We start from the raw sequence: 24,660 nt of genomic DNA, 5'->3' as shown, positions 1-24,660 counted from the left end.
ACAATGTACAATTGAATTTAAAGCTGTGACCGGCTTAGAAAGTATATTCTACAATGAAGCAGCAGCATGAAAGTCAGTTGTTAGTCTCTCCATTTAATTTAGACTATATTAATATATTGCAAATAAATTTATATATGTATATCCCGCCTGTAAATCAACAAATAATAAGTTAAGTTTTATTCGATAAGGATTAATGCTGTGTTGCCTAAAATCGATTCGTACATAAGCCATTATTTCTCGTAAACAGTAAAGAATAAAAAATGGTTATTGTGGGTTATCCTTAAGAGACATATACCATTCTCGATTTTTTTTGTAAACCTTTTTAAGGTGTACAGTACTGTAGTACATTATTTTGATTTATCTCGTAGGGCTCAGCCAGCGTTTGCAATGTAAGCGCAAAAAATGTGTTTATTTACTACATCACATTGAATCTTTTAAATCTTGTAAAATCTTTTTTTTTTTTAATCTTTAAAAAAAGATTTTGCAATCTCTATGATTTGCCATTTCCCATGTGATCCCTGTTTTTGCTATAAGGTACAAAATAAAAAATAAAAAGTTCATCGTAAACACATCCTTATATTTTCTGAACATGGGATTAAAATGAAAAAGGTGAAGTTAACTTAATTTTAAATGACCTTTCCAATCATACCCCACTCAACACAACGACCAGCCAAAATTGACTTTGAACTCTTTAAGCGGCGTTTTTTTTTGTATTTTGTAAAATTTTACAACATGACCTTAATTAAATAAATAAGCGAGAATTATAATTCATTTGTTTACGCATCCCAAACGCTACGTTAATAAACAGCACTATTGATACTTCCTTGTACTTCTACTGACACATATGCACAATGTAATTAATATTAAAGATTCTCTTGTCTTTATTATATTTAGGAATTTAGTTATTAGACTACGGTGTATTTCAACTGGTAGAATATTATTGTGTCAATATTTTTCCTGATTAGAATTTGAAAATTTAAGTGACAAGTCCAAATCAATTCTAATTTAATTATAATACTCAACACATACAAAGACATGATCATTGATGTCTTAGTGGCCAATGTTTTATTAACAATGTGCATATTATATTTTTTAACGTGCACATTGTGCTGGAGACGAATTTCCACAATAATTACGACGTGCAGAATATACGTATAAGGGCGTTTTAATTGCTACATCTTTTTTTCTACTCCCGAACGACGAGCGAAGTTGAGGACCGGCCACGATGGAGGCACCCTTAGGACGGGCGTTAAGCCTGAGTCCTTAAGTGGAGCTCCGAATTTCTAAGTCTTACACGTCTAGCTGGTGAAGCCTCAACACAGTCAAAAAATTATGAATATATTATATTCACATGTATGTTTTGATTTTACGCTTGAATATTTTCATTCATAGTGTTATATTGATTTTATGTAACCGCATATAATATTTAATCTAACACACCTTTCGTTGAAAGGCGTCGCGCGGTTATTAATATGACAGTGACCTTTTCCGACCTTAGCGATGAAAATAGTTTTGTTCGCAAAGTAGAATTTGTTTTATCAAAACAAAAAATATGATTATAAAGTTCAATATCTAAATATGGTAAAAAAAGTTAGTTTTTGTAATTTAATTTAATAAAAGGGATTGAATTTATTACAATGATTTTACTCCAAATATTTGATTAACTTGTACTTTTATAAAATAGTAATATTTTTTTTTAATTTAAATGGTTGTTAGACTTTTTCCATCCATCCATCCGCCTATAAGTAACTTCTCGTCAATTTCGGTACAAATACTATTTTTCATAGTGAGCAATTTGGTTTTACAAGAGGTCGCTCGACAACTGATGCGGGAATAGCACTTCTTAAACATATTTACAATGCCTGGGAAAAATCACAGAATGCTATTGGAGTATTCTGTGATTTGTCTAAAGCATTTGATTGTGTAGAACACGAGACGCTTCTTTATAAGCTCAAATACTACGGTATTAAAGGTAAAACTCTTCATCTCATTGCTTCATATTTAAGTCAAAGAGTCGAACAAGTTTTTGTTAATGGAATAAAGTCTTCTGGATCTACGTTAAAAATGGGTGTTCCAAAAGGATCAATTTTGGGTCCCTTTCTATTTCTAGTATATACTACCCAATGTTAGCATTGGATTCCAAACTTCAGTGGAGTCCTCAGTATTATGTCATATGGCATATTCCTTTGGGGTAACGCTGCTGATATTAAATCTGTTTTTATTTTACAGAAGAACGCAATCCGGTGAAATTATAAGCTCGGAGCTAGACTCTCTTCGGGATGTTTTTAACAAAGTAGGAATTCTTAAACTTGGGTAACAATATTTTTACAACAATTTTATTATATTTACAATAACTAGCAGTAATAGGGATACGAAGTGTGAGATGTACTATAGAGAGTAAAAATAACTGGCATTTTTGTGACAAGACAATGACAACTGAAGTGGAATAAAAAAGTTGTGTTTTGAATTTAGAAACATTGACAGGAGCAAGAATATACAGGCAGATGATTGTTACACGAAGTGAGCGAAATAGTAATTCTTTCATTCTCCCTTCCTCCTCACCACGCGCAAAATTCATTTCACCAGACAAAGCGACAATCGTTGGTTATAAGGCTTAGAGCGTTCGTTCTTATGTTATAACAAAAATATTATTTGTACCTGATAACGATACCTTTTGAACGGTTAGTGAGCCAGTGTAACTACAAGGGACATAACATCTTAGCTTCCAAGGTTGGTGGCGCATTGGTGTAATGTAAGGAATGGTTATTATATCTTACAGCGTCAATTTCTATGGGCGTGACCATTTACCATCAGGTGGGCCATTTGCCCGTCCACCTACATATTACATAAAAAAGATCTTAAATATAAAACTAAATGTACTAATCAATATTGTTCATTAAACAGGTCGAAGGCAAAATTTCGTTGAATTTAGACCCATGCAGGTTTCCTCACGATGTTTTCCTTCACCGCCGAGCACGAGATGAATTATAAACACAAATTAAGCACATGAAATTCAGTGGTGCCTGCCTGGGTTTGAACCTGAAATCATCGGTTAAGATGCACGCGTTCTAACCACTGGGCCATCTCGGCTCATTGATTAACAAAGATAAAAATTTATTAATATAATGATACGAATTTAAATTGAATCGTCGACTAAACTGTGAAACTTACATTACAATAGTTTTCAATATATCGAAGCAATAACATCTGGGATTAATCGAAAACATGGCAACACTTGCGAGACGACAGTGTTTTCACTTTATTTTACATGTATTTGTTTATTCTCACGAATACTCCGCCGGGACAAATGTATACTGGAGGGACCGTACCTTGTTTACCGAAGGTTTTTATAAGATCTCGCACTAGCGCTTTTATTTTCAATATTTCGACTACAATAATGCTAAGTGATCGTGACTTATTATAATAAATAATACATAAAGATGTTTATTTATTACATTTTTTACATAAAATATATAAAGAGGGTAATTTTAGACATGGCAACAAAAGTAGATACTTTAACTAAGTCGTTCTTTTTATTATAGAACGTAGGTTGACCGGAAATCCAGCCACCCGATGGTGAGTGGTTAACACCGCCCAAAGTGTTCATTCTCGGGAATACTCCGGCGGGACAAATGTATACTGTGGTGATCGTACCTTGTTTAACAAAGGTTTTTTTGAGTAGATCGCGCACGAGTGCTTCTGGTTTCAATATTTCGACTACAATAATGGTAGGGAGGTCAAGTGACAAATGGTCCTGGTTGATAAGTGGTTACCACCGACCAAAGTCATTGACTCTACACGAATTATTAATCGTTCCTTAAAATATCTTAATGCAAGACCAACCTTGGAAACTAAGATTCTTTGTTCTTTGTGCCTGTAATAATACCGGCTCACTCAACCGTTAAACGGGAACATAATAATACTAAGTATTGCTTTTTAGTAGAGTATCTAGGATGAGTAAGTGATGAGTGCATGGTACCCCAGGCGGGCTGACTAACAAGAGAAGTTGTGTAGCCAATCAATAAATAATGGACTTTAAAACATGGTTTCAACATTTTTCATTCGTATTAATAAATTTTCGAAAAGCGTTTGTAACAAAATAGTTTTGTGAACAATGATGCTGGTCCGTTGATCGTGGCTTGGTCTGTCTAGGTTTAATCACTATTTATTAAGTTTTTCCATCGTTGAATTCTCAGTAGCGGCTCAGAATACGGCAGTGTTTATATTGCTGTGCCTTGGAAAGCATATAAAGCCGGTATCTGAACTCATATCTACATAAAGTGCTTGTCGATCCAACGGCTCCTGAGATTTGAGGTGGAAAGATCACTTGTGCAATATAATATATCAAGTGATGCTAACTAGTCTCCCTTTTGAAAGTCCGAAATTATTCCAAAATATCATAATGACAAATTTTCTAATAGAGATAAAACACCAAGAAGCTATTGATACAAGTTTTCGGCCAAGAATTTGTAATGAAAGTATCTAATTTCACCCATCGTATCTACGTTGGATAAATCTCCTGGGTTCCCTTATAGGAATGTAAGATATCGCTGGTAACGATAAGATGCCCGTGAGATATCCAAACGCTGTTTTTTATGCCCAAATAACACGAAGGCTTGGACTGAATAAAGCTCGTCTCGTGAACTAATAAACATTATAATTTTAAACATAAATAAGCCGGCTCGTTGGTCTAGGGGTATGATTCTCGCTTTGGGTGCGAGAGGTCCTGTGTTCAAATCCCGGACGAGCCCTTTTTCGTGATCCCCAAAAGAGATGCTTAAATAACTGCCGTTTTCGTTTTGTGTATACTTTCGGTGCTTTTGCCGATTGTGTATTTGTTGATGTTTTTGCAATTGAAAGGTTGTCTTATCTCAAGACTGGATTCAGAAAAGTTTTAACTCTAAGAGTACAATGTTTTATATACTTTTTTTAAACTCGTATCTGGTACAACAGTTTAAAACGCAAAAACGCAATAACTTCCAACCCGTAAAAAAATTAACTGGTCGATCAGAAATGAAGTTCACGGTCGTGCCCAGTCGAGTTTGAAAATGACAGTATTTAATAGCTTCTTTGTGCATCTACGTAAAATATGAAGTAGCTGAATTAAAAGCGCGTTTTAAAACAAAACGACGTAAGCACCAAACAATATTTTCTTAACATTTTTAACACATAGTGTGTTTACTATTGACAAATTAGTTTATAAAAATATTGTTACGATCATTTAAAACTAATTAATTAAAAATTGCTTACTTTACAATTTCCCTATGTTTTCATTCTTCATTGGCATCTTAATTGATTTTCCATTACTTAAATTTACATACAATACCTAATATATAACGAATATTTTATTTATCTGAACAAAAAATGTTATAGATATTTTTGAATGTGAACTATTATATATATTCTATTGCCTGTTATATTCAATCGTAAACGTTAAATATATGTTCATACAAAACATTATAAAGAGTTTAGTTTAGTTGTGAATAATATGACAACACATGGAATATAAACAAAGGAATAAGAAACGTAATAGTTTAGTCCGCTTTACTGCCCACTCAGAGAAATAAAGCCCATAAATAGAACAAAAACCGTAATAGTCGTAGCCTCCATTATTTTTCACAATTAAACTTGAATTGCGACAGAATTTGCATTAGGTATATTTTATAGTAATATTTCAACTAGTATATTAATATACATAAATAATGGTTCTATATACAATACATACTTTATGTTTATGTAATATGTACATGTGATTATACGAGAGTGTAGAAATACATAATATTTATAGTTATATATATTTATAGTAAAATATTTTTAGCGAAAACAAGATTCGTATCAATAAAAGTCTTATTAATTGTTTTCATCTTAAGTTTCGCAAGTAATTGATTTCTGCAAAGAGTTTAGACGTTAAAACCACAACAATATAAAGGTTGTTATTAGTCTTGATAAATGAGTGTAAAAAAATATCACGAAGAAGCCTTTAGCAAGCGGATTTGGAGCAGTGTGGTAGACTGTAATGGTAGCGAACGCAAGCGATCCCGTGATGCCCCTCGAAGATGCAGAGTGGGTACCTCTGTTTTTTTATTCGGTATCCGGATGCTCTCAGCGTTGGCGGGTCCCACACAACCTTTCACTTGATGTGAGGAAATTTCGTAATTGCATTTTTCCAGCGATATCAAAAGAAAAATCTATTTCTTCTCTAGATAAGGCGTTTGCCCAGCAGAAACATTTGATTTATAATAACTAGATTACTTTAACGATACTATACGATAACATAATATTATTGCTTCCGGTGGTGTGTTTATCGAGTAGTTAATTGTGTAAAAAGCTCAGATAGAATAATTGTAATTTAGTCTCGTGTAGACAGAGAGTTCTTGTTTCAAATGCTCGCATTGTATGAATTATCATTAACTTGTAAAAATTTTAGTAGTAAATGTTTTATTTTATGTTCCTTTTTAAAGTGTATTTATTATTTAATACCTGTTGTTTCCTAAATTAAATAAAAATAAACAGCGAAATAATTAGTATCTTATCTGATAAGAATGACTTATTTACTGTGAATTATTTGTCGTTTCACCATCCTCCTGCCCTTATCTCAATTTTACTTGGGGTCGGCGCAGCATGTCTTCGTCTATACTTCTCTGTCGGACGTCAACTCACAAGTAACATTCTTGGGTCGTCCCCTACCTCTATATCCATCCACATCCATTCTCAAAACCTTTTTCACAACATGGTCCTCATTCCTCCGCATAACATGCCCATACCAAGACAGCCGGTTTCCAGATAGCTTCTCGGTTACCGGTGCCACTTTCAAACTTCCTCTTATGTACTCATTCCTTACTCTATCCATTCGCGTAACACCACACATTCCTCTCAGCAATCTCATCTCCGCCACATGCAATTGTCTTTCAGTCATCCCTTTTGTAGCCCAACACGAATTATTTGTCATCTATTCCGAAAAAATGCCACTTGAAATTCAATCTGGAATACCTTCCAATGTTTCGTTTTGATGATAAATATAGGCGAACAGGCAAATCAGTCACCTGATACGTGACCACCATCGCCCAAAGACATTGGCGCCCATAGATATATTAACCATTCCTTACATCGCCAATGTTCCAACCTTGTAGTCTTGCCTGTAGTTACACAGGCTCACTCACCCTAATGGTCTTGGTACCACCAATCAAGTACCATATATTTTAATACTGCGTAGACGTGTTTTCCGCGAGTATAATGTATCTTTCTATTATTTTGATTGATGTTAGGATGGTTTTTATGTATCTGCATTTATTTTAACAATCGAAATTTCAGACTTGCAAACATTTTAAGTCAGAGAAAAACGAACATTGTAGCAATAAAATTACGAGTTGCAGTACAAGTGTGTAGGGAGGGTCTCCTTTGTTTTTGTATGTCTTTTGTATGACTCTCGTTTCGGCGATGTTATATATCTGAGAAGTTTGTTTGTGTATTTTAAAGAAAACATTAATGTTAATTTTGTTATAAAATGTTGCTCGACTTTGATGCATCTGGTGTTTTTTTTAATAAAGCGTTTTTTCGAATGAAAATTTGGAACCGAGGAAGGATGTTTCAGCGAACTGAAAATCGCGTTAGTAAGTTACTTTACGTATTTAAATTGGAAGCTATGTAGAATATATTACAGCGTAGTTAAGGACATATGAAGCCGTTTCAACTTCTTGTTCTACAGTTACAAGTCCGGACCAAACACAGACTTTATGAATTTTTAAATATATCTCTAACATGTACATGAAATAGTAGGCAAAAATTCTGAGTTATACGAGAAATAAAACATAATATAATTAATAAACATACATAGAAAAATTAAATAAGCTACTAAGGTTGGCTGTTGCTTTCAGGTGATTTCTTTTAGGTAACCTTTTGGGTTACTATATATTTATGTATGTTAACACTGAAATTAGTACATACAATAATACATATAATATATTAAGTACAATAAGCTGATTAACACCAGATACATGTCATTGTCAATATTAATAATAATAAAGTTGTAAGGTTTACGAATCAAAAATAACAAAACTAGTTTAATAATTATTGGTGATTATTTAAAAAAAAGAAAAAAAAATTACTACCTAACTAGTTTTAAGTTTGAATATAAAAAAGGTGCGTGTACCATGTACGCATGTGACGTACATAGTATTTACGTACGTACATACGCAAGTTCTACTTCTTCTGCGTATTTAAAAATGAAAAATTAATTTTAATAAAAAAAAATATATATATTATTATGATAAATTTAATTTCTTCTTGTTTCACCACTGTTATACTGTTATCATTCTAATTTTAAATTTGCAAAAAAAACATCGTAAAATAAAATAAGGTGTGAAGTTGTCTATTTCGAACAATATTTAATTGGTGGTTAAAAGAGCAACTTCATCCTGTAATTGTTATGCTAGCGGTTGCGCGCGCATCCTAAAAATTCACTAAATTATTTCATAACGCGCCGAAAGAAGTATGACTAAATAAAATTAAAGATGGAGTTATTGGCTTTGAGCAGGGTTGAGGCGTCATCTTAACGTTTTGGCGGGAATGACGTAATATTTGTGTAGTCTGTGACGTGTTATATTAGTTACTCTGAATATAATTTTGAAGTGTTCAAACATTGTGAAACTTTAACTAAATTGTACGAAACAATTAATAATTTGTTTCGTGCTAAAGATAATGTAAAGCCACCAAGATTATAATAATATGAACAGTTCTAGATTCTATGTCGATTTTCTAATTGTATTTTTGGTTTATGTTGTGTGTACAATTAATTATAAGAAGTATGAATAAATATTATGTTTTTAATTTAAGAAAATAAGTATATATTTTTTTTATTGATGTTAGTCGATTTCATGGTGTGTTCCGTATTCAAATATTTGTTCTTATTTTTTGTTTTATTAATAATCCAATTGTAGACAATGGACACATTCACGACAATTAGGTATATTTAAATCTATGATTATCATTATATGCACATTTTTAGACTATCTGTATGCAGTTATGATGATTATATAATGACATTCTTTGCCTGAATTAATTTAACAAAAAAGTTATATTACAAATTCTGAATATTTTTTTGCAATGTAAACACTACGTAAGTACTGTAATAAAATAATAAAAGAAGGAATATTATAATATAAGAATTATAATACAAAGGAATTGTAATAGTTTAACATCGCAATAGTTTGCTGGCTGAATATAAATCAGTGTTGAAGATGAGTCCGATCTGTAAATTGAAACATGTCGTTCATTAATTGTGACAGGCGCTCGAGACTGGCCACAATGAGACCCTGGTTGTTCCTTCTGTATTCAGTAAATTTGACATTTAACCTTCGAAAAGGTTATATATATTATATTACACACAGTATTGTGGATGGGGTAAATAATCATATATTTTGTAAATGATAAAGAAGCGTGAAGTTAGTATAGTTTGCTGGATAAATAATTATATAATTATTAAAATGGTCTAAGATTTATTGTGTTTCTTGTCAGCTATAAAAAAATTGGTTAATTCAAAAGAAATCTCGTAAAATAATTCAAATTTGCTTGTAAGAAATTTCTATTCTAATTTACTGTCTGTTTATTACACAGTATTCAACACCAACTCATTAGTCGAACTTTAAACAACATTTGTGTTGCTGTTTTTGTCCTGTTTTTTTTTTTTACTCGTTAAATTTTATTCATTCCTCCCACATTACAACTGAAAACATTCAAGTGACTGCTGTGATAAGTAAATAAAACAAAAAAGAGATCTATCTTATGTCACTCTGTTGGAACGAAGTTTCTTTTGCTATATATTATATTAAATAACAGATACATAATATAAAATAACGATTTTTTTTGCGTGAAGATTTCTGCCAGTTCACTCTACTGTAAACCGGGTAAAAGGACGTCGTTTCAAAAATATTACTGCTCTGGACGGACATCATTTGAGACGTCTTGATTTTGACAAAGGGGTTACAAACAACAGCCAAATAAATTAAGCCTGTGATTGCAATATTGCTATTGATTTTCAATAAATCTTCACAGCAATATTATAGGTACACGTGTGCACGATAAACGCGATTAGTAAGATAATTACACATTCCATTTGTCCTGTTAATCTGGGTCTAATCGGATGGCATTTGATAAGGGTCGCCTTCCCACGTTAGGTGCGATGTTCATTTCGATGTATATTCAAGCCTTCATATTTGGCTTAACCGAGTTTTATTTTATTTATTTTTATTTGTTGAATATATTATGTAAATATTATTTATGTACGAATATGTATATGTGTGTACGAAAATTTTTCGTTATCAGTTACATTTAAATATGTTTAATAAAAGTAATTGTACGCCTCTTTTATTAAGGCTAGATCTATGTTGTATTTATTTATTTTCTTTGTGTGGTACAATAAAGTATAAAGTAAGTAAGTAGAGTCAGCCTGTAAATGTCCCGATGCTGGGCTAAAGTCTCCTCTCTATTTTAGGAGAAGGTTTGGAGCTAATTTCATCGCGCTGCTCCAATGCCTGCTAGTGGATACACATATGACTGAACATAATTAATATGTTTTCCTTGAATGCACGAGATGAATTATAAAAACAAATTAAGCATATTGAAATGCAGTTGTGCTTACATGGTTTTGAACCCGTAATATTCGGTTAAGATGCATGCGTCCTAACCACTGTGTCATCTCGGCTCTCTAAATATATCGAATGCTGCGTCATAATGTTAATGAAACACATATTTATTTAGTTAATTTACATAATAAAAAAATAATATCGACGACGTTAAAAAATTAAAAGCTCCAAAAAGAAAATGGCATTACATTACCGGCTGTTCTAGACAGGTATCACAGAGATTTACGTCATATTCATATATATATAAATATATGTAGCTGAGTAGATATAGTTCTAGAGCAATTTCACACCGCAAGCTGTACTCATCACCTGCCACCCCCGCTGCTATCCGTCTCTTGCAAATCCTACACGTTCTAAATATTAAAACGTCTTTGAAGTAATATGTTCGAACTGTTATAATTGTTGGTTCAATAATTCATATAATTATTATTACAAATTATTCGTTTGTATTGAAAATTTTATATGTTATTTTCAAAAGCTCTTCGATAGGTTATGGTGTAGTTCGAAAATAACCGCGGCAAATCCGCAGAGATAATTGAAATGAAATAAATTGTTACATCCGAACGAACACAATTGTGGTCTCATATAAATTAAATCGTTATAAAACTTACTAGTTTACGTATGTATGTGTGTAGTTAACACGTTTAATATATTACAATAAAAAAGTAAAGTAAACGTTACACAGACACATTTTGAAAAGAAGGTTTGACGTTATTTCAATATGCTACTTTTGTGCAAATTTGTGGACTTGGCGGTATGAGTAGCATCTTGTTTGACCACGCATTACGATCGCATCACGCCAAACATACACACATAAGAACTTCAAAATGACGTACTTATATATAATGGTTATAATTTAATTCGATAATAGGTACAGCACGTTTAATAACAATATTTCAAATAAGTTACTACGTTATATAGGATATGGTCCAGATTGTTAACTTTGTGAGCTCACTCAGGTTTTAACAAAACAGATCTACCTTGTCGGCTATCACGTTGAGGGTACGTAACGCGCTCTGCCATGGCACGTCCTTGACCAACTTGGTTAAATAGTAATTAAATGAATACTAGAAAATAATAATACTGAGCTCCTTACCCGATATAATATACATTACAATTGAACATTTGATATAATCTTGGAAAATTACGATTCGAAACTGTTGAATGTTGTATAAAGTGTATTATTTTGTATTTGCTTATTTGTATTTGTAAGTGTATGAAGAAAATGAGGATGTGCACTTTTTAATGCGTGGGTTATATCAATAATAAAAATGGATTAATATGAGACAATCAAGTAAATGTTTAAGGTAAGGCTTAAGGTAAATATAAACACACTTTCAATTTTTTTTGTTTCACCTTAAAATGGCTCCATTATTCTCTGTTGTTCATTCATCGCCTAAAATAGTAACCAATTTAATATTAGAGCGGAAACGTTATAAAATAATCACAACCCTAAACGATCTATCTACTTAGGGTAGTAGGCTTTTTTCAATGACCAAAATTAACATTTGCTTTATACAAGTTAGGTTGCTAAGGTCGTTAAGTAATCACAGCCGGAGCCTTTAGGTGCCGTGATTCGACTTATATAGCCTGCAAAGTTTCTGATTATGAGGGTCAAGGGACTAGAGAGAGTACCTGGGACACTTATGTCTACTATAATAACACCTACATGGTTCGCTAGAGCCTAGTCTTGTTAGGAGCACGTCAGGATACCAATATTTGCGTCAGTATTCTAGAACACTGTGGTACACTTGACAACCTAAGAATTTGTTTAAAGATTTAAATAAACACGTCGGCCTAGCCTTGACGTGTAGGGTCCTAAAATAATTACACCTTTGTTATAAAAATACTTGTAACATTTTTTAGCGGTCATTTATTTTTTTTGAATTTTTCATGTCTTAGAACTTAGAAGGCTTTAGTTTTTTTTTTTAGACATGGGCATCATGGAGCAGATTTAACAACACTAATAGTACAAGGAGGTAAGTTTGTTTGTTATTTTGGTTTCACGCAACTATTTATATATAGATACATAAATATCACACGTATTAAAACATACAATTATGTTACACTTAAAACTATTTCATAAATCTGATATGAGTGACTATTATAGATTAACAGATAATTTCGTTAAAAAAATATTCAATTGAATAATTAAAACGATATTTTAGAATATAATTAAAATGACCATAAAAAAAGTAAGAATATATATTAATATGAATTAAATTATTAATTGTTCGTAAAGATTTTTCTTAAATTTAGATAAGGCATCTGAAAAAATGACACGATTCCACATAACCTCTAAGTTCCCAAGGGTTGGTGGTGCATTGGCGAAGTAAGGAATGGTTAATATTTCTCACAGCGCCATTGTCTGGGTGGTGTACCACTTACCATCAGGTGGCCCAATATCTCGTCCCCCAACCTATACCATAAAATGTATTCTTAATATTAAAAATAGCAAGGATTAATTATATTTAACAATTAAATGATATAACAGGTTAAGACGGGTAGATAGTCCATTGCTCATCCATTCATGTCCAGTCCATCCAGCTGCTGTGGCGTGATAACAAGATAAACCATGGTTCGGATTCTAAGTGATGCCTCAACCAATTTGTAAGGGATATTTAACTATAGTATGAACTGATTTCTGATTGGCTACAAAACCTCTTCCTACGCAAAGTCCAATCGAATGACTAATTAATAAGACACGTCTTACACATAACCAACTTACATTTACGAAAGAAAAAAAGAAAATATTTTAACAAGTTCGTTATAAAAAAATAACAAGACAAAAAGTTAAGTTAACATTTTTCTCTAGTAATTTAAAAATTGTAAGTCTGTACAGTATATAATATGTAATGAAGTATATATATTCAACCTGAAGGTGGAATTTTAATTTAACTAGCGATTCGCTTCAACTTCCCACGGATAAAACTTAGTAGATATGTAGATGATATCATCATGGATTTTTCTTAGTAAGTAAAGTAAATTGAGAGAATATACGACTCAAAAAATCAAATTCAAAATATACTCTATTAATGTAGGGTTTTACAAGGAATTTTGAATCGTAATTTTACGGAAAATATTAAGTAACGCTACCACAGCTTCGCAATGTAGATTCTACAGATAAGAACCGACAAGATAGTCAATAGTTACTCGTTTCCAAAAATTAGAAGTAAAAAATTACGTTAGTTAATATACAATTATATATACGTATATAAAATATAACCTCCCTGAAATTCAACAAGCTATTTTTTTATTTAACATATGTGGAAATAAATATCTACGGAATATTATTATAGAAACGAAAACCTTGCCCCAAGCAGGATTTATCGAAGTGATCAATGTATTGTGATGCAACTGTTAGTATACCTACTTTGTTAACAACCATGCTAGGCAAACGCCTTATGTTTTTCCATCACGGCTTTACGCGGGTACATTAATACACAATAATTCTGTTAGATTGAAACATAAAAAAATATCTTGATTTTTTCGGCCAGGAAATTTGCTATTCTCGGCTTTTCTCTATTATAATATGCATGTATACTTCCTGATCACTATCTACCGGGTTCAATCTTAACCACCGAATGAAATGCACACAAAACATCATCAAAATCGGTCCATCCGTTTAGGAGAAGTCCAGTTAATACACACAATTTTTTAAAAAAATAATAATTATCAAAATATATAAATTTTTTTTTAAATATTTTATTATATTTTATGTAAACATTACAAGATATTTAAATAATAAATTGTGCGGGTGACGTATGGAGCATTAGCATACTAAGGGCGAATTTATTTGAAATTAGACACATGCAGGTTTCCTCACGATGTCTTTCAACACCGCTGAGCAAGAGATGAATTATTATATTTCATGTGCTGAATTATGTTCACAAATTAAGCACATGAAATTTCGGTGGTACAATCATCGACTAAGATGGACACGTTATATTGATGTAAATTATTCTGATATCTTATTTGAAACTGTATATAAATCTCTATGAACTTCTTTATTTTTATAAAGAACTACTTTGTATTTTAATTTTGACCTTTTGTAATTTATTTAACTCTGAACGGATCGGACTTACCATTAGAGAGATAAATTTAATTACTCGAACGACGGGTGCCAATCCCAATAGCTTGTATTAGCGAGATCGGCCTATTGTTAGTAGATAAGAGCTCTATAAATTATAAATAGAAATTCTACATTGGATATATAAATTTTTAATTTAAATGCATCCTATATATACATATTATTTAGCACGTTTTATGATCATCGTCTCCCTTAATATTTTGAATATGCGTTATAATATTAACTAGTAAAACCCCCCCCTCCCCCGGCTGCAATGCTGATACTAAATATACTAGAGAATTTCTTTATATACAGTTCACGGCTTTTTTGTCATTAGACATTACAAATCAGTATGTCCCTGGATTTTAAATCTGTAATATCTTCGAAAAAATTCATTTAAATTAAATGATATAAAGCGTCATATTGATTTATATTAAATGCACAATGTATTTAAGGTGCTTATTTGGATAAGGATTAATGCTGTATTGCTTAAAATCGCTTCGTAAAAAAGCCATTATTTGTCGTAAAATGTGAAGGATAAAAAATGGTTGTTATAGGTTATCCATAAGAGATAGATAGACCATGCATGAAATATATATATACATAAACCTTCCTCTTGAATCGCTCTATCTATTAAAATAAACCGCATCAAAATCCGTTTCGTAGTTTTAAAGATGTAAGCATACATAGGGACAGACAGACAGCGAGAAGCGACTTTGTTTTATACTATATGGTCATATCAATATACAATTTTGTAGCAATAATGTAATTAATTTTTTTTATATATTTCTAAAAAAAATCGTGGCTCTCTTTGTCTATGAGTGCTTCGACTGCGTAAGACATACGCTTTACTAATGACGCGAAGCCGGAGCAGGTCAGATATCGTATTAAACATATTATTAACATCTCAATCAGCCTGGATAAGTATTTTGTAAGAGATTAATAAACTTATTTTAATTAATTCCTTATCTACGGACAATTTGCAAATTTGTATTTGCTTGTTGGATACAAATTGTCCCTAGGGAACACCTCCTGAACCACGTGACTTGACTATTGATGACATTTGCCTGGTTTACTTCAACGTATTTATTCCAATGTTTAAATATATACTTTTAGTCATAGTTAAATTAACTTAAAACATGAATACGTCAGTTTTTTTTAATATTAGCTGGATCATATGCCTCTTTGGAACTAAGATCTTTTACGCGGCTTACGGTAGATTGAAGTGGCAGAATTCGCCAGGAATTCGCAAGGAAAATGCGTTATTGGGACTTAACGCTTTTCCAAGCGGCCTATCTCTCCCTTTCTCTTTCTGTTTCTGTCGTACGCGGTTTCATATAATATTATTTAAAGTAATTTTTTTGGTATTGTTTTAGTTTAGACGGAATTTTTAATAAAAGTTTTATTTCTTGTCATTTATATATTCTCGAACGTTGTTAATTTATTCCATAGTGTCTGTTGTTTAATGATGATGATGATGATGAATGTCCTATGTCCCCTAGATGGGGCAGAGGGCGTCCACAGATGTCCTCCATCGCGATCGGTCTTGAGCTTCAGCCTTCACCTCGCTCCACGACATTCCGATGCTCGCCGCCTCTGCCAACATGGAGCGTCGCCAGGTTTGACGGAGACGGCCACGCTTCCTTTTCCCTTGGGGATTCCAGTCCAAAGCTTGTTTGGGAATATGGTCGGGGTCCCTTCGGAGCGTGTGGCCAATCCATCTCCACTTGCGAGGCTGGACCGATTTTGACGGTACTTTCACTGGCAAATAGCTGATCTATTAAGGAGAAACTTAGGCTACTTTTATTTTAAAATTATATATGTAATAAAAATAAAGTCACGCTGCAATGTCCAAATAACTTAAATACAAACGCGCACGAAGTCGCGGGCACAGCTAGTATTTGATAAAAGTGGTTCCGTATAGACTTTGCATCAAATTTTATAGTGGGCATGTACGTTCATCATCATTATATAGAATAAAACAAAGTCGCTTACCTCTGTCTGTCCCTTTGTACGTAGATTTTTAAAATTACACACCGGACTTTAATGCGATTTTTTAAAATAGATAGATTGATTCAAGAGTAAGGTTTATATGTATAATACATGCACAATAAAGTAGAGAAACACTTATAATTTTAGAGGTTTTTGAAGTGATGTCGTAAATAAACCTTTTTTTTGCGATTACATTGCAAACGCTTGCTGAACCCTACGAGATAGATCAAAATAATGTACTACAGTATTGTACACCTTATAAAGATACTCAAAAAAGTCCCCGATGGTATATGTGTATCTCTTAGGGATAACCCACAATAACCATTTTTTATCCTTTACTTTTTATGAAATATAATGGATATTTTTTGAAGCGATTTTATGGAATACAGTAATTAATTCAATACAATAATTATTCCTTATCCAATTAAGTACCTTAAATACATTACGAATTTAATATACATCAATATGGCGTTTTACAGTATGTAATTGAAATTAATATTTTCGAAGATATTACAGATTTAAAACGCAGGGACATAGCGGTTTGTATTGTCTAATAACTGAAAAACTGTGAACGTTGTAAGACATTCTGTAGTATATTTAGTATAAGCCTTGCACCCGTGCGAAGCCGGGGCGGGTCGCTAGTATTAAATATAAGCGTAGGATTAAAATCCACTACTTAATCGATTAAAGTCGAATCAATAAACTAGGCCGTATTCTAGTGGCTAATCCAGCTATACTTGCGGTGTATTTATGGTAGCCGTAGCCACATCAATAACATTAATGATCAAAGTCGAAAATTCAATCAGTCAAAGCTGGAGAGTCGATGCCAAAGGGACTATAATAATAGGGTTAAATCACTGGTTCTCTTAGCCGTTCAAGCGCACAATAGCCTAATGCACGCAAAGCGCTTTTACTACTTATAGCCGTAGACGTAGAGTTTTATCAAACTATGTAACGTTTCCCAACTTGACTAATGTTCAATCAAATAAATGTGCCAAATGAATAGATACTTATCGGCCTCCTGACGGTATATATCACCGTCGCACATAGATATTGGCAACGTATGCACCAATGCACCACCAACCTTGAGAACTAAGATGTTATGTCCATTGTGCCTGTAGTGACAGTTGCTCGCTCGTCATACATACCGGATCACAACAACACTGACAGAGTTGCTGTTAGGGGGTAGAATGTACGATAAGTATTACAGTATTGTACACCTGTGGTGGTAACCTACCCATTGTACAAATACAATGGGTAGGTACCACCAACTCATACGTTGGTTTTGCTAATTAGACTCATTGAAAATTTTTCTTTGTTATTATGAAGTAAAAAAAATAAATTCGTTTGTTATCGTTATCAATATTAATATTTCCTGCGTTTATAATGAATTAAAGTTTTGTTTCAAAAAATTTTTTATATTTGTATCGTCGAAAATGTTGTCACTATATTCTGTTAACTCATAGTAGTTTTCAAAAACATCCCTCCATATTGCCGCTGTTTGGAAAGGAATACTATTCGGCTACTAAAAATACCGGAGATAATTTGATTACGTTCCCGTTCCAAACATTCTAAAAATACTTCTATTTTTTTTCTATATTTACGTTATGATAATAATGTATAACATTTTCATAATTTTATTTTGAAACGAAGAAGTCGTATATGTGCAAATTCGATACCAATATATATAGAAATACCTGCAGTAAAACGTTGTATGTGTAGTACGAACTTGAATTTTAGCGAGTTAACAGAAAGTAAAAAGAAATGTTACTAAACCAGTAACCAGAGTAAACTACTAAAGCACCGAAGAGCGAGATATTCTTGAGGAAGAAAATAATATTAAATATTATTCTTAAGGCGATCTTCTGGAACAGCGTTAATACATCCTTGCTGGGACAAGAAATTTGATTCTATAACAAAATTCCGCAAAACATTTTATATTCGTGTTTATATAAACTTAAAAACCGAGAATTAAATATTCGCTGAAATTCAGGATAAATAAATATACCGGTATATGATTATTACATGAATATTTCGAATCAGTGGTAGCTTAATATTAAAATTAAACTTTTAAAATCGTTTTATAAATGTTTTTTAGAGATTTGCCATTGGCGCACTAAGAAATAATAACCAGTAATTACAATATACCAATGCGTTACCAACCTTGTGAGCTAAGATGTTATTTTCTACATGCCCGTAGTTACATTGGCTCACTCACTCTTCAAACCGGAATACAACAATACTGAGTTTGACTTTAGAATATCTGATGAGTGGTACTTTCCCAGAAAGGCTTGCAAAAACCATCTAGTAAAAACAAGCAAAACTTATGGGTAGTAATCATACATCTCTATAAAAGTATTTAAATTATATTTAAATGGTGGAATTAAATTTATATATAAAAAATGTTATTGAATTCATTATTCAAAAATATGTTATAACATTCGTGAATAACATTTATCGAGGTTAAAAATATGGTAAGAGGTATAAGAGAAAAAGGCCAAATCGCATCATTTTTTTTTCTCGCGTAATGTAAGCGAATATTTTTTCGAGACCTTATTGAATAAATATACATAATTTTACGTTGATACTCTTCAAAGAGCTTTGAGCTTGTCGGCACTCGGTGGTATTTAATTGGCTTTGGTAATGTTTATTAAAATTTGATCTTTAAACAAATTATCATTTTCAAAATTAATAATGATTTTTCTAATGATAAAATTGGTTGTATTATAATATAATAATTAAAATGATGGTTGACTAATAATTCAAAAAAAAATTATATTCATGTGTTTAATTAAAATGTAGATTAGAGAACCGCAAACTCAGTGGTTTCGTTTCCAAATGGATCATATATTTTCTATTCGTTAATTATTCAAAAATAAGATTTTGTATATTATTTAAATTAAATGAAAATCTTCGTCTTTTGTCTAAAACTAAACTAGAATCATACTAGATAATCATCATCTATATAATACTAGAATAAACGGAAGCACTTCACCTGCGAAAAGTTTTAGAAGTGTAATTCGTGTCACGTCGTACGTTAATCGAATCGATCGAAATCGAATATGTTACTTTGAAGTGGCGATGAATTAACGATTAAATACTACAATTGTTTATTTAAATAATGAATAATATAATTACAATTATGTATATTATAAGAAGCACATCCTATATAAGACGTCAATGAGCTGCACTCGGGGTATTGGTTCGTTTGTCGTTGGGTTCACTTGTTCAAATTTTTAACGAATTCCTCTTCTGATCTTATACAATATATAATTATTGTAATATTATGTCAACTCGTAATAGACGTTTAAGTTTTGCGGTAAATTTAGTTTTAAATAAATAACGAGCGATACAGTAGTCGCATATGATGTGTAACATCTAACGCCTTACCTTGGTAATAAGCAAAATATCCTCTCGGAAAATGACCTTGGAACCATCTGACGGCTAAGTCAAGCACCGCGCCCGGTTCGCGCGCATCCCTTGTTGATCCTGCTACTCACTTCCGTTCCCATTCACGAAACCACTTTCACATAATGCAGGAAAACAACAGGAAAGATGTTACACGTCCATCAATTTTTTTTTAATTCATTATGGTCTGTTATAAGTTTATGACAACCCTTTATTTTTGTAGTGGAGGTATACCCGTTGACAGATGTCAGAAACGCATTCCCTCAGTGGCCGGATTTTAGTGGTTTATCATGGGGACGTCTGTCTAAACGTATAAATGTATGTGACATTTATATGATTCGTTAAAAATTATAAATACTTTGAACGGGTCCATTGAATGAATTTAAAAAAGTGTGTGGGACGAGGTTTACGGCCTTCCAAAAGCAAAATCTCAGAAATATCTAAATTACAAATAAAAGTATTTCCGAATTTCAACGTTAGCTGTGCATAGTTATAGTGCATACACTATGATCACTCAGTAGTTTTTTTTTAAATATATATATAATTATATATGTATATACTTGATATAATTAAATGAATCTTTAATACATAAAACATTCACAAACGCATACAGTGTACGTATGTACGTATGTAGATACGTACACAATAATTAAATATTTTTTAAATTTGCTAATTCATAAATTCAAACCGTTAGTTTGAAATACATCAATAAATATTATACTACTCAACATATGATTCTATAGATAGATGATAATAAAGCGTAGAGCTAATACTTGTTAATTTTAAGGTAGGGTATTTTATAGAAATTTAATTGTACTTCTGTGACGTAAAAGTTTTTTCTAATGTCGGAGGGTGTATCTACTGAGTCTCTATCCGGTTAGTCTCGGTAAAATACTAAATGACGATTCAAAAGTCCATATTCAAACCTAGCTGAATAAAGTATATATTTGTTTTAATATTTCGATTTTGGTGACTTGGATCAAAAATATTTGAATAATAAGACAAACGGGTTCCATAAGGGATATTAAAAATCTTCCAAGTCGCCTCTTCATATTCAGACATCACTTGTATACGTATGTATTAGATAAAGAAGAACTTTGACGCAACCACATTCCAGTTCAGTCGTGTAACCAAACCCCTTAGTGTTTGATTGTTGTTTAGACATGGTATGTCAGTTGTTACAACAACTTATGACATCGCCATCATGATAGTGTAGACAGGGAATCAAATAACACCCGATAATAGAGTAAAATATAAAAACAACAACAGATAAAAAATGTATATTTTAATATTAAATTAATAGTAAAATTAGGAGAAGATTTGAGTGAATATTAAAATTAAAATAAATTATTTAATAAAACATTTAGTTTATCGTGTTGTGAATGTAGCAAGACATAAAAAAAAAACTATAAGAAAAGTTAGGTCGCCTAGTTATGTACATATTGATATGTTATAATGGGCGCGCCTTTATGAATAAATAGCTCTATAACAGGGTATATACACATACATAGTGTATATACACATAACTAGCAAACCTAGTATTTATTATCGATTTTTTTAATAGAAACAAAATATAAAATCCTCAAAGATAAATGAGAAAAGATACGACCTTTTAAATATACATGAAAAATATCCCAAGATTGCTTTTCTGCAAATAGGCTTTTAAATTTTACACCTTAATAACGTTCAAATAATCATAAAACGATCATCGCAGATCGTAAAAAAAAAAATTATATAATGTATTTTTTTTAGATTTATCGTTTCTTGTTTTATAACTCAATATTCTAGAGGTTACGGTGAACGTTACAGATTTTATCGAATAATTTTTTGTTTATGATCCACGTCAATATTTCTAAAATATCTTAAAATAAAATATTAGACTATTAATTTTTTTGTTATTGTTATATGTTTTAACCTCACTAAAGTTATTTAGTGACTCTCGACCTGCTTCGGGAGACCATGGATCTTATCATCAGTGATAGATTGATCTTGGAAAAGCTAAAAAAAATAAAAAAGTGAACTGTATTCATTCAAGTTTGAGATGTTATATTTTTCTATTAATTATAGTTTTCGAAAAGTAGAAGTTGATTTTCCACTGCAGGTCTTACTTCTCTTTTAGGGGGGAAGTTTCGGAGCGTATACCCCTACCTCCTTCTATCTCGTACTCATGGATAAAATATGTACACGATGCTGTAACTAAATAATGATATAATTAGTTACTTATAACTAAATATTATTGAATTTAACGATAGAAAAATTGTCTGAGTTCCCTTTGATCAACCCACATCGTTATTTCAACTTTTCATTTAATGGGCTTCAGGTCATATCATTTTTAGTCCTCTTATTACGAGTAAGATAAGATACTATCTTAAAATATATACGCATACTTAAACTTAAAAGTATAAAGTTATAAGTGAATCATACTATAAGATAGAAAATAAGATTCACTTGAAGTTTATAATACATAAAATGAAGTATAAATTTTAAGATATTATAACTTATCACTTAAGTCCCGTTGTAACATTTATGATGATGAAAGATGAAGATGAAAATTACATCAACGCAATTATTAAAAATAAAAATATATGAATAATTTTGTAATTTGCGAAGTTGTTCGAAACTCGATATTTAAAAAGTTATAATTACTGATTTACATACAACATAAATTACATGTAAATTAGTTTCCATCAAATCGAATTAATCGTTAATTTATTTGTAATCTGTTTCTGCTTATAGAAGCAATTACTAGCATTAATAAATATTAACAAAATCCCATCAATTTGAATCTATCCATTCGTAATATAAGAGTTACGAGTTATGTTACGTAAGTCACGATAAAATATGTAATTTTATCGTCACTTTAAAATTCAACTGAAAAATAAAAATTATGGACCTTTTTTTATTGAATAGAGTACCGGTATAAGATACAAAAGAAAACTCTTTGTTTCAGAAGCGTTTCACTTAAACATTTCACAGAAACGCTACACTCAATAATTTCGAATTGAAAAGTTAAATTTTTACCAAAAAGTTAGATCCTAATATGATTGTCTATTATAAATTTTATTTGGGGGTTTAATGAGGAGCTGATTAAGACTTTTTTTTATCAACAGATAGTATAGATCTTGGCATTTGTGTTTATAATTCATCTCGTGCTCGGCGGTGAAGGAAAACATCGCGAGGAAACCTGCATGAGAGCAGGCCTTAGCCCAGCAGCGGGAAATTTACAGGCTGCTAATGCAAAATGCTAATGTAATAGATGTTGAATTGAATTCTTACTTTTTATATAATATAATATGTTCAAAGATAAATTCCAACACTTGGCAAAATGTAGTCATCAAATTATTACCTTATAACAGTATTTCATTCTTTACACGCTGCCTCTCTAATCGAGATTAAACCCGGTTGATGAAATCTGGGCGATGGCAGTCTTTAGAGTCTCGTTAAATTGAAAAATATGTAAAGCCGTTCATGTGGCCCATTTGCCGGTCCATACTCTTAATACACAGTATTTTACAATTTTAGCCAAACCCTTATTAAATGCCTTATTATTTTTTAAGGGAAGAACTGATTTTACAGCAAAAGACATTTGTGATTTTTTTTTTTTTGGTCTTATTTTATACCTTCATCATTGTAAGTTCAGTGTAATATTATCACCAAATATTATAACATTCAAAATGTAAACAGATAATTTTCTTGCACTCATTATTCTTATATTGGTCATCTCACGCATACTAAGACATCTTCAGTACGAGCATCACTCACACGAATGCACGCCAAATTAGCGTAGAGGGACTTTCGTAAGGCTATACTTCTATAGCCAACTCTTGTTTTAATATTTTTTGTTTATTATGTGAATATGCGGAACAATATGCTTATATCCATACAAAAATATCTTACTTACATATAATGTCAAAGTAAAATAATTTTATTAATAAATTTTTAAAATTATGAAATGCCATTTATATTTTTTGTTCTCACCTTTCTCGATAGTACGAGTACGCTCATACAGCTTTGAGCAACAAAACCAGTACGACAACGCGTACAATTTTAGCCAACTTTTAATAGAGTTACCCTTCAGCTACAGAGCTTTTTAAGCACATTAAATATTTAAAGTTTTTGTGTTATACGTTTACATCAATATTTAATGATTCATCATTGGTACGTTAATTTATTACAAAAAATAATAAGGTTATGTAAAAGCCAGTAGATGTTCCGCTTATTAGATAAATGTACCATTCCATTTAAGGAGATCATTAGCAACTTATCATTTCAATGGGTTGAAAGATTATTACTTTAGCACTTATTTATATTTCGACTTATTTGGTAGGTCACTCATCAGGTTTTCTGCCAACCAGCAATATTTAGTATTATTGTTTTCCAGTTTGAAGGGTGAGTGAGCTAGCGTAACTACAGCACAAAGAACATAACATCTTAGTTCCCAACGTTGGTGGCGCATTGGCGATGTAAGGAATATTGAATATTTCTGACAGCGCCAATGTCTATAGGCGGTGGTGACCACATCAGTTGGCAAATATGCTGGTCTGCCTGCCT

General features: G+C 31.7%; 1 non-coding gene across 1 annotated transcript; it reads left to right on the top strand.

Moving 5' to 3' along the window:
* Positions 1–4,679: 4,679 nt before the first annotated feature.
* Trnap-ugg (transfer RNA proline (anticodon UGG)) lies at positions 4,680–4,751 on the top strand. Its single transcript has one exon. It is a non-coding gene; the product is annotated as a tRNA-Pro (tRNA).
* The last annotated feature ends 19,909 nt before the right edge of the window (positions 4,752–24,660 follow it).

This window comes from Vanessa tameamea, chromosome 2, assembly GCF_037043105.1.
Source record: "Vanessa tameamea isolate UH-Manoa-2023 chromosome 2, ilVanTame1 primary haplotype, whole genome shotgun sequence".
In the NCBI taxonomy this organism is placed as follows: Eukaryota; Metazoa; Arthropoda; class Insecta; order Lepidoptera; family Nymphalidae; genus Vanessa; species Vanessa tameamea.
This window is presented reverse-complemented; position numbering and strand designations above follow the sequence as displayed.